This window comes from Bos javanicus, chromosome 4 (genome assembly GCF_032452875.1).
Source record: "Bos javanicus breed banteng chromosome 4, ARS-OSU_banteng_1.0, whole genome shotgun sequence".
Classification (NCBI taxonomy): Eukaryota; Metazoa; Chordata; class Mammalia; order Artiodactyla; family Bovidae; genus Bos; species Bos javanicus.
Window position 1 is genome coordinate 43,405,923 of NC_083871.1, and position 15,770 is coordinate 43,421,692.

The 15,770-nt window shown below is 37.9% G+C and overlaps 1 protein-coding gene across 14 annotated transcripts in view; it reads left to right on the forward strand.

Moving 5' to 3' along the window:
* Positions 1-15,770, forward strand: part of MAGI2 (membrane associated guanylate kinase, WW and PDZ domain containing 2) — a 1,471,158-nt gene that overhangs the window by 1,059,025 nt on the left and 396,363 nt on the right. The gene's annotated exons all lie outside the window — the stretch shown is intronic.

Consider the following 15,770-nt stretch of genomic DNA (forward strand, 5'->3'; position numbering starts at 1 on the left):
CTGAGTGAACTCCGGGAGTTGGTGATGGACAGGGAGGCCTGGCGTGCTGTGATTCATGGGGTCGCAAAGAGTCGGACACGACTGAGCAACTGAAGTGTACTGAACTCAACTGAATGTTCCATTGTATGTATGTACCACGTCTATTTCCATTCATCTGTTGATGAACATTTAGGTTGCTTTCATATCTTGGCTATTGTAAATAGTGCTGCAGTGAACAATGGGGTGCATGTATCCTTTTGAACCATGTTTTTGTATGGATATATGCCCAGAAGTGGGTTTCCTGGGTCATATGATAACTCTATTTTTAGTTTCTTAAGGAAACTCCATACTGTTTTCCATAGTGGTTATACCAATTTACATTCCCACCAACAGTGTAGGAGGGTTCCTTTCTCTCCACACTCTCCAGCACTTGTTATTTGTAGACTTTTTAATGATGATCATTCTGACTGGTGTGGTACCTCATAGTTTTGATTTGCATTTCTCTAATAATAGTGATGTTAAGCATCTGTTCATGTGCCTCTTGTCCATCTGTATTTTTCCTTCAGAGAAATGTCTATTTAGGTCTTCTGCCCATTTTTGATTGGGCTGTTTGTTTTCTTGATATTGAGCCTCATGAGTTATTTATAAACTTTGGAGATTAATTCCTTGTCAGTCACATTGTTTGCAAATATTTTCTCCCATTTTTCCACTCTGTGTTATACTTATCTCAGTACCATGCTGTGGGTATTATTGGCTCCATCTTTACAGATGAGGAAATACTAATACATTTTAAATTCTATAAAATTTAAAATAAACTACCATAACATCTATTTTTATTATTTGCATTAATAAAGTTATTACAGTTTATAAATTTATTATTTTTTTAGAATTTTAATAGTTTCACCCATTAAAAGCAGTAGAAATGCATTTTTCTCAAGGTAAAAGTTAAGCATGAAATGTAAAAGAATAAAAATAAGATTAACTAACTAATAACTAAGTAATTAACAGAGATTAACTAATAGAAATGAAATATATATACTAACACAAAAGAACGCGTAGAAGTACTTATATAGGAAGACTATTTAGAGAGACAAATGGGTAAAAAACACAGTAGTTAATTCAAAAAAGAGAAATTTGAATGTCTAATAAATGTATAAAAATGTTTACCTGAACTGTTTTAATAGTAATGAAAATTAAAACAATAACCAATTTCATCCTAAATTTGCAAGATGAAAGATTACAAGCCTCAGTACCTATAGCAAGTTCAAGGTTGCAGATATATATTGATAATTCCCAACTACTTGAGTTTCAATCTATCCTTCCATTTTATTTTCCCCATACTATCAGATCAGTCGCTCAGTCGTGTCCAACTCTTTGCGACCCCATGAATCGCAGCACGCCAAGCCTCCCTGTCCATCACCAACTCCCGGAGTTCACTCAGATTCATGTCCATCAAGTCAGTGATGCCATCCAGCCATCTCATCCTCTGTCGTCCCCTTCTCCTCCTGCCCCCAATCCCTCCCAGCATCAGAGTCTTTTCCAATGAGTCAACTCTTCACATGAGGTGGCCAAAGTACTGGAGTTTCAGCTTTAGCATCATTCCTTCCAAAGAAATCCCAGGGCTGATCTCCTTCATAATGGACTGGTTGGATCTCGTTGCAGTCCAAGGGACTCTCAAGAGTCTTCTCCAGCACCACAGTTCAAAAGCATCAATTCTTCGGCGCTCAGCCTTCTTCACAGTCCAACTCTCACAGCCATACATGACCACTGGAAAAACCATAGCCTTGACTAGACGGACCTTTGTTGGCAAAGAAATGTCTCTGCTTTTGAATATGCTATCTAGGTTGGTCATAACTTTCCTTCCAAGGAGTAAGCGTCTTTTCATTTCATGGCTGCAGTCACCATCTGTAGTGATTTTGGAGCCCAGAAAAATAAAGTCTGACACTGTTTCCACTGTTTCCCCATCTATTTCCCATGAAGTGATGGGACCAGATGCCATGATCTTCGTTTTCTGAATGTTGAGCTTTAAGCCAACTTTTTCATTCTCCTCTTTCACTTTCATCAAGAAGCTTTTTAGTTCCTCTTCACTTTCTGCCATAAGGGTGGTGTCATCTGCATATCTGAGGTTACTGATATTTCTCCTGGCAATCTTGATTCCAGCTTGTGTTTCTTCCAGTCCAGCGTTTCTCATGATGTACTCTGCATATAAGTTAAATAAACAGGGTGACAATGTTCAGCCTTGACGAACTCCTTTTCCTATTTGGAACCAGTCTGTTGTTCCATGTCCAGTTCTAACTGTTGCTTCCTGACCTGCATACAAATTTCTCAAGAGGCAGATCAGGTGGTCTGGTATTCCCATCTCTTTCAGAATGTTCCACAGTTTATTTTGACCCACACAGTGAAAGGCTTTGGCACAGTCAATAAAGCAGAAATAGATGCTTTTCTGGAACTCTCTTGCTTTTTCCATGATCCAGCAGATGTTGGCAATTTGATTTCTGGTTCCTCTGCCTTTTCTAAAACCAGCTTGAACATCAGGAAGTTCACAGTTCACATATTGCTGAAGCCTGGCTTGGAGAATTTTGAGCATTACTTTACTAGTGTGTGAGATGAGTGCAATTCCCATACTATGCTGCTGCTGCTGCTAAGTCGCTTCAGTCGTGTCCAACTCTGTGCGACTCCATAGACGGCAGCCCACCAGGCTCCGCCGTCTCTGGGATTTTCTAGGCAAGAACGCTGGAGTGGGTTGCCATTTCCTTCTCCAATACATGAAAGTGAAAAGTGAAAGTGAAGTTGCTCAGTCGTGTCCAACCCTCAGCGACCCCATGGACTGCAGCCTACTAGGCTCCTCCGTCCATAGGATTTTCCAGGCAAGAGTACTAGAGTCGGGTGCCATTGCCTTTTCCGCCCCATACTATAGATCCATCTTAAAAATGCTGGGGTTTGTTGTTGTTGTTTTTCAGTCTTCAGGGAACTTTGTTACTATTCCTTGAGAGCCTTAAAGTACCCTAGGTTTTCACAAAACCAAAACTCCCAAGACATAGAAAAAAAAAAAAAGATTATCTTTTAAATGAGTGAAAATGAGAAAACATATAGATGACAGCTGACTTGGGAATGCCATGGAAAGACTTATGAATAAATACATAGAAAAAATACTAGTGGCTCAGATGGTAAAGCGTCCACCTATAATGTGGGAGACCCGAGTTCAATCCCTGGATTGGGAAGCTCTCCTGGAGAAGGAAATGGCAACCCACTCCATTATACTTGCCTGGAAAATCCCATGGACGGAGGAGCCTGGTAGGTTACAGTCCATGGGGTTGCAAAGGGTCAGACACGACTGAGCAACTTCACTTCACTTTCTCAGTCTCATGCTCTGGTTTATATTTCACTATGACAGTAATAAAGATAAGACCTTCAGATAGAAATAACTTACATCATGTTCAAGAGAAGGACTTCATGGTGAATGATGATCATGTTTTGGGAGAGGTTGAGGGAAATAACATACATTAAGTTAAATTTTGTTCCTCTAAATTGGAGAAATGCCCAGAAGTCTGTTTAAATATGAGTTTCCAATAATTTAGCTCTGCTACTGAAAAATATTTCTTCTAGTCATGTAGGAATGATGACATCATGTGTCATTTTCAACTTAAAAATACCATGATGGTATTTTTACCATCATTAATAGTCTAAATTTACCTCTAACTTAAATGATTCACCATCAAATATTGTTCACATAATTTTTAGTATAGTCTAAGTGATTTAAACTATCTCCATGAACCTAATTGTCTCTAGATTGTTCTTTCTTTTATTAAGAAATTGTGTGAAATAAAACACAAGATCTGATTATACATTTGGGTTATTTTTATTTCACTCTACTACAGTCCTGATAACAACTGATTAAAAAAGTAGAACTGAACACTAATTTTAGCCCAATAAAACGTGACAATTATAATCAATCTTATAAGGGATGATTTGGGCTGAATTAAGTTAAACTGATACAAGTAAATAGATAATGGAGTATTTATCTTTGTTGGAAGAGAAATGTAAGGCTTTCTGCTACTGCTGAGAAGTTTCAACCGGGAAGCCCCCAGTCACAACGGACCATTATGTTTCTAATTACCCCCATTAACAGAAGAAAAAGAAGCCCACAATTTTCTCTGGAGAATCTTAGACAACCTGCTGTTTCCAAATAAACTAGGTGGTGTTGGTCAATACATTTTATATTTACAGTTTAGCTGTCATCATCAGAATAATGATAAACCAGAGAACTAGCAAACCAAATGCAGTCCGGCATTTCTTTATGAGCAAAATGTGGATGTTACATTCTTAAAAGAGAAAAACGGACAAGCCAAATGTTTCCTAGATGTATTTTGTTTTGTGTTGCTTTGATTCATTTTCTTTAATCTCAGAGTTCTCAATCTAATATACCCACTTATCTGATGAACAATCAAATTTTATTAATGTGTCTATATTTTTGTCCATTGTAAATACTATAGCTTTTTTTTTGTAAACTAGTAGCTCTATTGAAACGAGCAGTTCTTCTTAGCAGAATATCAACACTTAGCATTCTATAGTTGAAGTCCTGCTGTTATGTTCAAAAAACATCCTTATGCATTTTATATCGTATATCAAGAAGATTTCTCCACTTGACAGAGAAATTTTCCAAATTCTCCAACCTTGAGCATTTCTGTGTAGGGCATTAGATGAAAAGCTCTGTGTGTGTGTGTGTGTGTGTGTGTGTTGTTCAGGGTGAAGAGTGGGAGAGTATTTTTTCATTGAGTTGTTCTTTGATATTGTCAACTGAAAAAATGCACAATGTGAAAGTTGTAAATTAAGTTTTATTGGGGGCAAAAAGAGGACAATAGCCCAGGAGACAGCCTCTGAGACAGCTCTGAGGAACTGCTCTGCATAACAAAGAGGTAAGGTGGGCTGTCACCCTGTGTATTTAACTTATATGCAGAGTACATCATGAGAAAAGAAGGGCTGAATGAAGCACAAGCTGGAATCAAGATTTCCAGGAGAAATATCAATAACTTCAGATAGGCAGATGGCACCACCCTTATGGCAGAAAGCAAAGGGGAACTGAAGAGCTTCTTGAGGAAAGTGAAACAGGAGAGTGAAAAAGCTGGCTTAAAACTCAACATTCAGTAAACTAAGATGATGGCATCTGGTCCCATCACTTCATGGCAAATAGATGGGGAAACAATGGAAACAGTGAGAGACTTTATTTTCTTGGGCTCCAAAATCACTGTAGATGGTGACTGCAAGCCATGAAAGTAAAAGACACTTGCTCCTTGGAAGAAAAGCTATGACCAACCTAGACAGTATATTAAAAAGCAGAGACATTACTTTGCAGACAAAGGTCTGTCTAGTCAAAGCTATGGTTTTTCCAGTAGCCTGTATTGATGTGAGAGTTGGACCATAAAGAAGGTTGAGTGCCAAAGAATTGATGCTTTTGAACTGTGGTATTGGTGAAGACTCGAGAGTCCTTTAGACAGTAAGGAGATCCAACCAGTCTATTCTAAAGGAAATTAGTCCTGACTATTCATTGGAAGGACTGATGCTGAAGCTGAAGCTCCAGTACTTTGGCCAACTGATGAGAACTGACTCATTGGAAAAGACCCTGATGCTGGGAAAGATTGAAGGCAGGAAGGGAAGGGGACGAGAGAGGATGAGATGGTTAGATGGCATCACCGACTCGATGGACATGAGTCCAGGAGTTGGTGATGGACAGGGAAGCCTGGTGTGCTGCAGTCCATGGGGGGCTCACAAAGAGTCGGACACGACTGAGCGACTAAACTGAACTGAACTGAACTGAAGGTGGGGTGTATATATGTGCTTTTAGTGAAGGAGGACGCATGAAATCAAGCACACATTTTGGCAGAAGGTTGTTGCTGGTTACAAGGAGGAAATGTCTTGTTAACAATTTTCGTGCTCTTCTAGATATGAGAAGATGCAAGAAATTGAGCTCATAAAATCTTCTCCTGAAAATATCTATCTGAAGGCTTGGTCTGCCAATTTTTCCCAGGATACAGAATGCCTCATTCCTGACCTCCACCCTGAACTTACTTCAGCATGTGTTTGAAGGTCAGCAGATGCAGTGGATAGTGACTTAAACCTTGTAGAGGCAGAGGGCAAGTGATAGTTTTTAGTCGGCAGTATTATCCAGTGACCTAAAGTTCCGTATTCTACTCTGATTATTTTTGTTCTTCAGTTCATCTGTCATTTACTATTCCTGTCTTGGATTTCCATTTCAATTACATTTATTCTAAGCCTCATACTTAAAAGAAGCCTTTTACTGGCTTAAAAGTAACTAGAAAATATTACCTATCAAGATAATAAACAATATTATCAAGAGATATCAAAAGAATAAACAATTTAGGAAGATGAGAAAACAGATCAGGCCACTGTCAAAGAAATACTGCAACAGACAGACAAGAAAGACTTATTATAAAGGCAAGGAAGATTAATTCAAGACTATTGCAATAATAGGGAAAAGAAATTGATCCAACTCCCTAGACGGAAGGCAGGAGGATTTTCAGATACTAGTGCTAGCTAATGGAAAACACTGGAGGACCATGGGGGTGAACAAATGGATAAGTTTGGTTACAGTGTTTAGGCCATTTTGTTTGTTAATTGGCACTTATCAAATTTGGGCTCTGGCCTGGAGTGCTGTGATTCATGGCGTCGCAAAGAGTCGGACACGACTGAGCTACTGAACTGAACTGAACTGAACCCTCTTGCAGAAGTCATTAAATCTGGGTAATAGGGGTGGTATCTTTCTTGATGATTACATTTCAAGAGAAGGCTTCCAGGTCTTTACAAAAGATATTCCTGAGTTTTAGAAGACTTATATCTTGAAGAGGCAGAGAAAGAAATGACAGTTGCAAGTTTCTAAAGTAATTGCTCTAAGAAAAGGCAAGTCAGGGGCCCACAGTAAGGAAGAAACCTTTCTTAAAGTTAGTCAAGCTGAGGGGAATGTTAAGGCCCTCTGAGTCAAATGATACTAGGAAAGTTCCAGACAATCAGACAAGAGATAGTAAACTAATAGTTAACATGATATTTTCTAGACAGGCAATGTTATAAGCACAAGTAATAAAATCAAATTCAGACTGCAACTTTAATAAGCATCCTTCTGACCCTGATGTGAAATCTGCAGTAGTTCATCAAATCATTTTACGCATTCTTTCTATAATACCTGAGTCAACTGAGTTAACACTGCTGTTTCAGTTTCTGACTTGTCTTTGATCGTGGATTATTTGATTCAGTTTGACATTCCTTTGAAGAATCTTCTACCTGATTGTAGCATGTAGATAGCCAGTTTCTATTCTTGGCTTTTTCTCGCACAGCACACACAGTCACACATACAGTTCAGCTTCATGGGGGATGTATGCATCCTTTTTTCCCTCTTTGATATATAATTAGGCTCTTACATTTCATAAACAGTGTTTAATGTTTAGGATACTACCCAATACTGTTAACAGAGGTGAATATAATAATCCTAACCCTCTATAAGTTAGAAATAAAAGAGGATAGACGATATAATATGTGGACCTCTACTTATTCTTTTATGGCTTCTTAATATTTGGAAACTTACCTGTAACTGGATGGAACCCATTCCTGCTTTGGAGATAGAAATGTGCCCATTGTCAGCCTTTTACGTAGAAATGAGGTCATGTGCTAGATGAAACTGGAGTCGTTATCTCATTGATTGTTATATCTTAACCTTGGAAGTTAGTAGATATTCAAAAAGATGTTTAGTCTTATTCCAAAGTCTGAGCCCTAACCCAAACTCCTATGTGTTCCGGGAAGAGTATATCTTTAGATCATCCTTATCTCTAAGTTCTTGCCCACCAAACTCGCCCTCGCTAACATTTCACTTTCCATGGCTGTTCTTTCCAGGTCAGCCTAGATATGGAACTCAAACCTTACTCCTTGGTTTTCTTAGGAATTTCTCACATAAGGAATTACCAGGCAATATGTTAATAGAATTTATTGATGGTTTGGGCAATATAAGACTTGTATATCTATGTGTGTGTAGAAATTTAAAATACTATCTTTACCTTCGCAATTACTTTGGTGACTTTGATATCAGTGTGTTTTCATAGGCTCAATCATCATTTGCCTATTCTTTTTTCTTCCTTACATATATCTTCATTCCTTGTGCAGAGCAGTTTAGCTTTCCTTTTTTTTTTTTTCATGATCTCCTTAAAACAAAAAAACAAACAAACAAAAAAGTAAAACTCCTAAGACCTTACTTTTTACAACCAAACAGAATCATCCTGATATTTTCCTGACTATAAACATTTTCATGAAAAATCTGTTGCCACCTGTTAAAATAACTATTCTATATCTTTCTACCATTTTATATCTTATGTTATTAAGATCTGGGATGTCATGTTCAACATTGTTTAAGCTCATTTCAAATTAATTATAACTAAAAGTTAAATTGCTACCTAGGAAGTTATGTGAAAATATTTGTCATTTATTTAGTGTACCCCTTTGCCTACTACTGAGCTAACCAAGAAATATAATAGTCCAAGTTCTTTCTCTTAAGGCCAAGAACAGAGATTTAATCTAACCCTCTCTTCTTTCCTGAATTCTGTGTTTCTTGAATGTATCAGACACCACATTCCCCTTTTCACTTAAACTTGATTTCATAACATTTTATATTTCTCACATTCAGTCATTCATTCAGTGAGTTCATTTACTTTGTATATCAAGATAACAATAGAACACAAGTGCAGCTCAGATCAAATAAACCATAAAATGTATAGTAAAATTTCATATGGTTAAAATATGCTTTTAAAATAAGGCAGGATATTGGATAAAGTGAAGGGAAGGTAATAGCTATTTTAGACAGTATGGCCAAGCCTTCTGTAGGCATGTATATTGATATTTGAGGAGATTTGAATTATGAGAATCCTGCTATGAAAGTATCTAAGGAAGCACATACCAAGTAAAGAGAAGGGCAGAAGTCAAAGCCCAAAAGTAGGACTTGGCTTAACACACTTAGAAATGGCAAGGGGAACAAAACAAAGCAAAACAAAATCATAAGTTTGACTAAATTACAGAAAACAGGAAGGAGAATAGTAGGACCTGAAGTCAAAGAGGTTGGCAGGAATGGAAGGCCTGTAGGTCCAGATATGAAATTTGGATTTTTTTCTAAATCACACTGGGGAGTATTTTGCTTAATGGGGTATGATTTTATCTGACTTGTTCTTTTCTTAAATCACTTTGCGGTGTGGAGATTAGATTTTATATTAGTTATCTTGAAACTTAAAGAGTCATCTTAAAACTATAGGTATAGTATCTCCAGATTACCTTCTAGGCTAACAGTTTATTCAGTTTATGTTTCTTGAATACTTACTGTTTTCCTGGCACTGGACTAGACCTGGAGATTCAACAGTGACAGGGATATGAACGAGAACACACAGCCTCATAAAAAAGTTTTGTTCTGTTTTCCATAGACAGTTAATATTGTTCACATGCTCTGCATTCTTGGAATCAGTATGACCTATTTTTGGATCTTGGATGATATCTGTTTTTAGTGCTATACTGTATTCCTCCATCTACTTTGTACAAAATAAATGTTTAAGAATGTATTTACATTTTCATCATATTCTTGGATTCTTTTCAATTTTGTACATTGTCCACATTCATTTTAGAAGAAAAACTGAATTCATTGTAGGACATATAAAAATAATAGCACCAGTATAACATTTTTTCTCTTAGGAGTGCTATCTAAGTTAATTCAAAGTTAGAAATATATTAAGTGAACTAGGAAAATACCTGTAATGCTAGATCGCAGAACAAGTTTTGTGCTCCGTGTTGGGTCATTTCTAGCTCTTCCCCATATTGAACAGCAAAGTACAGAGGGTAGATTGCGCCTCAGACTGTCAGTCAAATGCCTGATTACCTGTGGATGTTGCCTGACCTTGGGGAGCTGGGTGATGAAGATGAGGGAAATTTTTGAGCAGAACACTGGGAAAAAATCCAAAACACCAATTTTCTGTTGAAGTTGAATCTCAGCATGAAGCTAGAGCTTTCTTTGCACTTGTGACCATTTGTGTTGCTTCCCCTCCTCCCTTCTCTCTTCATTAGACTTTAAAATGTTAAAGTTTTTTCTTTTTGTCTTTATCTCACAATCTCCTAGTCCCTCTGTTTTGTCTGTATTTATTTCCCTGCTCTCTTCTGTATTCCCCATACTAAAGATATACTTGCATTAAACAAGAGCCTCTAAAGGACTCTGTCTTTGAAAATCCATTTTGAAGTTGAAAGAAAGGCAAAGCAGCTCTCTACATTTCCTTTCCCCTTGGGGCCAAGAATGTTGTTCAATAAATATTCTCCTCCTTTCAAAAGAACTAGCATTCTGACCATTGAACATTTGGGGAACAATTATATATTGTGTCTTACAGATCCAGCTTCACTATAGACTAAGTGCTGGTTAATGGAAATACCTTAGACCCTCTCTTACCTTTTTAAAAAGGATTGTTTATGACCATAAAAATAGCCCAAGTGTTGTTATGGATATCCTTCAGGTTTCATATGTAATATGCACTCTTTTCATTCCTGCAACAAGGTTCCAGGCAGAGGAAACAGCATTTGTAAAAACAAGAAGTCAAGAGATAGTGTAAAGTTTGAGCATGAAAAAAAACAAAAAAACAGCACAAAAGGTTTATGTACTTGAGAGATGTGAACATGATAGACCCTTGTGCCTTTCTGATGGCGTTAGACTTTAGAAAGCAAAGGAAGGGCACCTAAGGATTTCTGGTAGGGGTGAATTGGAAAGGATAAGGAAACAATTCCAAAACTCCAGTTAAGAAGTGATGAGAATTTTGGCTACAATCAGTAATGGAGGGGAAGGGAATTATTGAGAGATGATTAAGGGATGGAATATAGGACTTGTTGGATAATCAGAAGAGGAAGGAAGAAATCCATGGTTCCTTGTTTAGGTATCTGACACCTGCAGTGCTTATCATTGAGGCAAAACATGAATGAAAGACCACTTGGAGGAAAAACTATGAATTCTGTTTAAGCCATGTTGAGATTGAGGCAACAGGTGCTGGTGTCAGACAAGAAGTCAGTGAAAACAACATGGTTCTCATAAACATCAGTTCAGTTCACTTCAGTCACTCAGTCATGTCCGACTCTTTGCGACCCCATGAATCGCAGCACGCCAGGCCTCCCTGTCCATCACCAACTCTCGAAGTTTACCCAGTTGAGTCAGTGATGCCATCCAACCATCTCATCCTCTGTCGTTCCCTTCTTCCTCCTGACCTCAATCTTTCCCAGCATCAGGGTCTTTTCAAATGAGTCCACTCTTCGCATCAGGTGGCCAAAGTATTGGAGTTTCAGCCTCAACATCAGTCCTTCCAATGAACACCCAGGACTGATTTCCTTTAGGATGGACTGGTTGGATCTCATAAACATACATAGAGTCAAAAACTATATTGGCTCATGAAAGCTTCACACTTTCTCTTTGTAGAAAGATATTTTTATGTATAAACACTATTTATGTTTACCACCATTTCCCCAGTTTAGTTTATTCTCTGAAGAAATGTCATATTTACAGACATTCTGTTCACATATTCCACAAACACTTTATTATGAATCCATTAGGATATATATTTGCAAATATTTAGTTTCACTCTGCTTTATCCCTTAGGCAATGTCATGCACGTAGTGCTGCAAACAGAGTAGTGAAGCAAGAATGGAACGGCATTATCTTGCTAGTTACCAAGTCTGTCGATTGTTCCTTGTCAGTTCCTCTCAATTCCTCTCAAGAAAGAGTCCTTTCTTCACTCTGCATTATCACTGTCACAAAACAGGCTCCTAGTCATTTCCTGCTTCAGATACCTTTATCACAGTTCTTGAGTGCAAACAATAGAAACTGATTCTCATGATTTAGGTAGAAAATGAATTCATTGAGACTGTTTGGTAGCTTACAGAATGACAAGGAAATTGGGAAAACCAGGCTTGGAAAATAAGAAAGTGAGTTTTCATAGCCAGAACCCCAACCTGAGTCATCACACATGAACAGGCCAAGGAAGACACTGTTCTCTGGCCAAACTGCCGTGGCTGCCCCAACAACTAGCGGTGACAGTTTTGTCCATCACTAGAATAAATTCTTCACGGTTGCTGCTTCTTTGCACCACTAGTTCCAAATTCAAAATCCCAGGTGGTTGTGTCTGACTGCCCAAACCTGGATTAAAAACAGGCCCATGCCCTAATTTCCAAGCTTCAGGGAAGGCAAGCACTAGGCTTTCCAACTTCTGTAGTTGGATGTAGTACCCACCTCCTGCTAAGATTCGATCTGTGGAGAGTCATCCAAAAATAGGAAAGAAGGTCTGAATCAGGGCAGCCACAGAAATGCAGGTGTCCTCTTGAATATAACCAGCTTACCTCCTGGCTCTAAATATTCATTTCTGTATTTTATTTGAAGCATTGTGCTAGGCACGTGCTGGGTACTAATGATGGAAAAACCAAGAGTGCAAGTACCTGATTAGGGCTTTCCCAATTAAATCTATTATGGTGTTCCTCCTCTTAGACACTACAGAAGTTTCCAATTAACCTAGAAATCAAAAATATTCTATCAATTTATATACATTACACGTACAACCTTTTCTCATTAGCTAACATAAATACTCTTTTCCAACTATGATAATTAACTTACAATTTATGTACTTTCCTATGTCCATTCTCTGAAAAACTAGTCATCATCCCACATACCTCTCCATTGCCCATGCCTGAAGTCATCTTATTTTTAACCCCCAAGTAGCACCCCACTTCTGTTCTTTGCTTGCTTTGTGATTCTACTTAAGAATCAATGAGAGTCATGAAGGCTACATGAAGGCACATTATTTATTATGAAATTACACAGTATTTATGTATATCAATTCACACCTGCACCTTCATTCATAAATACTCTTTGTGGATCTATTTCTGTTTTTAAATGTAGATGTTTTTACCTTTCCATGTAGATTGTAAATTATTCCGAGACCAGGATCTTATCTTCTGCTGTCTCCTCTGCCATACCTAACATGTTAAAAACAGAATATATACTATGTATTTGTGGGACAGCTGAGCAGATGTCTGCCAGTTTCAGCTCTCACCACACACTTCCAAGGCATTTAAGATCTTGGAATTTAGGATCTAAAACTTTGTTTTGGCCTTTTCCATAGTCTGTAACTCCAGGTAAATTCTGCTAATCATTGTACAAAGGTATGAGCTTCACATCACAATGAGAACCAGTCAAGGATAACCTGGTATGAATTCACTGCCGTTACTAGAGACTTACCTGACACGAGTGCCTGGTGATGCCAGTGATGTCATCTTCATAGAGGAAAAATGGCTTCATTATAAATCGGAAGAGTAAATTTCTGTACTACACCATATAATCCTTTCATGCTTTGCAAATCTAAAACTGAAAAGGAATGGGACTCATTTAAGAATCTGCTTATTTTGTCATTGTCACAGATTGACATTAATTGGATAGTGAATTTGCAGAAATCCCTTGTGAATGCAAACAAAATGTGCCTTTTGTGATTTAAGCAAAAAACAGATGCCTGTTTCTCACACAAAGTTACTTTCCTATGTTGTCAGAGCAGTACTTTTTGACAGAGTAAGTTTTGGCAGATGGCATTACAATTCAAATAAAGCGGAATAGGCTTCCAAGTGCATCCACATTTTCTTGTCACGTGAATGCCAGAAAAATGTTTAAAGTTTCTAATGTTTCTGAATGTCCTCGTTATTGCATAAATATCAAAGATTAAATTATGACTCTAATGTTAGCTAAGATACGTGTGTTGATATCTTTCTGTCCAACCAAAGCTGACATTCACTGTATCGCACAACAAGGGAATGCAGTATGAAAGGATTTGAAAATATTGAACTTAGACTCCTACTGAAGAGCAATGTGAAAATTATTTCAGAGTCATGGGGTATTCCTCAAAAAAGATGAATACACACATGCCAAATCTTTCCCTTCATATTTTCTTACCAACATTTAGAACAATGGGAGTCCCAAGAAAGACTGTCCAGAAAGGAATCTTTTTTTTTTTTTTAATTTTAATTGGAGGCTAATTACTTTACAATATTGTATTGGTTTTGCCCTACATCAACATGAATCTTTTAAAGTCCAAGGGATTCTAGGACTACCACCTCCCACCCTCATCAAAAATAATTTTAGTTGTGACATTGCACTCTAAGCAATTAAATAGTATCCCCTACAAGGAAGAAATGGCAACCCACTCTAGCATTCTCGCCTAGAAAAATTCCATGGAGAGGAGCCTGGCAGGCTACAGTCCATGGAGTCTCAGGACACGACTGAGCATACAGATAGGGTTGTTAGGAGCATCCGAAGGATGATACTTAAAGCACTAAGCACAGTCTCTTATACATATTCTCTCTATATTGTATGCTAAGTCGCTTCAGTCGTGTCCAACTCTGTGCGACCCCATAGACAGCAGCCCATTAGGCTCCTCTGTCCCTGGGATTCTCCAGGCAAGAACACTGGAGTGGGTTCCCATTTCTTTCTCCAAAGCATGAAAGTAAAAAGTGAAAGTGAAGTCGCTCAGTTTTGTCCGACTCTTAGGGACCCCATGGACTGCAGCCTACCAGGCTCCTCAGTCCATGGGATTTTCCAGGCAAGAGTACTGGAGTGGGGTGCCATTGCCTTCTCCGCTATATTGTATAATTATAGCTAATTTTAGTGCTTTGATGATGCTTAATAACTGAGATAAGGCTGGAAGTGTTATAACTTTGGCTACGAAAAATTTTCAAGATAACATCCTGAGATACTAAGATAGGAATATAAAAAAGCATTGAAATTAAATGCCATTTTTTCAATATAAGGTAAACTCTCCTCAGTAAGAAACATGTCAGGTAATGCTGATTCATCTTTTAGGGCATAGCACAAGGGGAACTTCTCTATAAAGCATCTGCTGTCTTCTGCAGCCGCTGCTATAAATGGCTGTTCCTTCATTTGAGATCACCTGGGCATACTTCTACTATCACATGCCCCCAAAAATCTATGTTACTGAAAGCAATACAACTAAGATTTTAATACCTATTTTTCATATTCATTACTAAAACAGTTCTTTAATCCCTGTGTGCTTCTCTAACATCTCTGACATTCAATAACAAGGGAGGAAATGAACTTTATGGAATGTTGTCCATAGCTTTTCCTTCTCCTTCCCCACCTCAGCACAGCACACCTCAAAATATCTGAAATATGGGGCAAAAATTCTCAACAGAAAAACATCTGACTAAAAACTGAGTTAACATTTGTTTAAACAACTAAAGTATTAATGACTTAGGAATCCAAACATTCCATGTGCTACCCAAATCTCTGAGATTGCTCTTCCAACAAAGGTGTAATTCCTTTAATAAATGCCTGTGATGAGCCCCTCATATTAGGCTTTGGAATAGAAAATGAGTGGGATACGCTCCCTGTCTTCACCTTTCTCAAAGAGAGAGAGAGAGAGAAAACAGATGATTATAACATAATCTTTAGAACTCAACAGAAGTCCCATTTTTTTCCATGGTGTACCATATTCTTTCTCTCTCCATTGTTTTTTCCTTTTTCTTAGCTGCCCGTGGAGTCCTTTCCAGTCTGTCTTGTTACATCAGGTCCTACTGAGTTTTCTAACTCTTACCTCTCACTGTGGAACTTGGTGAATCACAGCAGTTTTAAAACCATCTAAGTTGTATCTCTATTAGATTGCTGAGTATAATATGCTTATTTTTAAAACTGATAAAGTAGCTTTCAGGTTCTTCTTCACCTTTTTTTC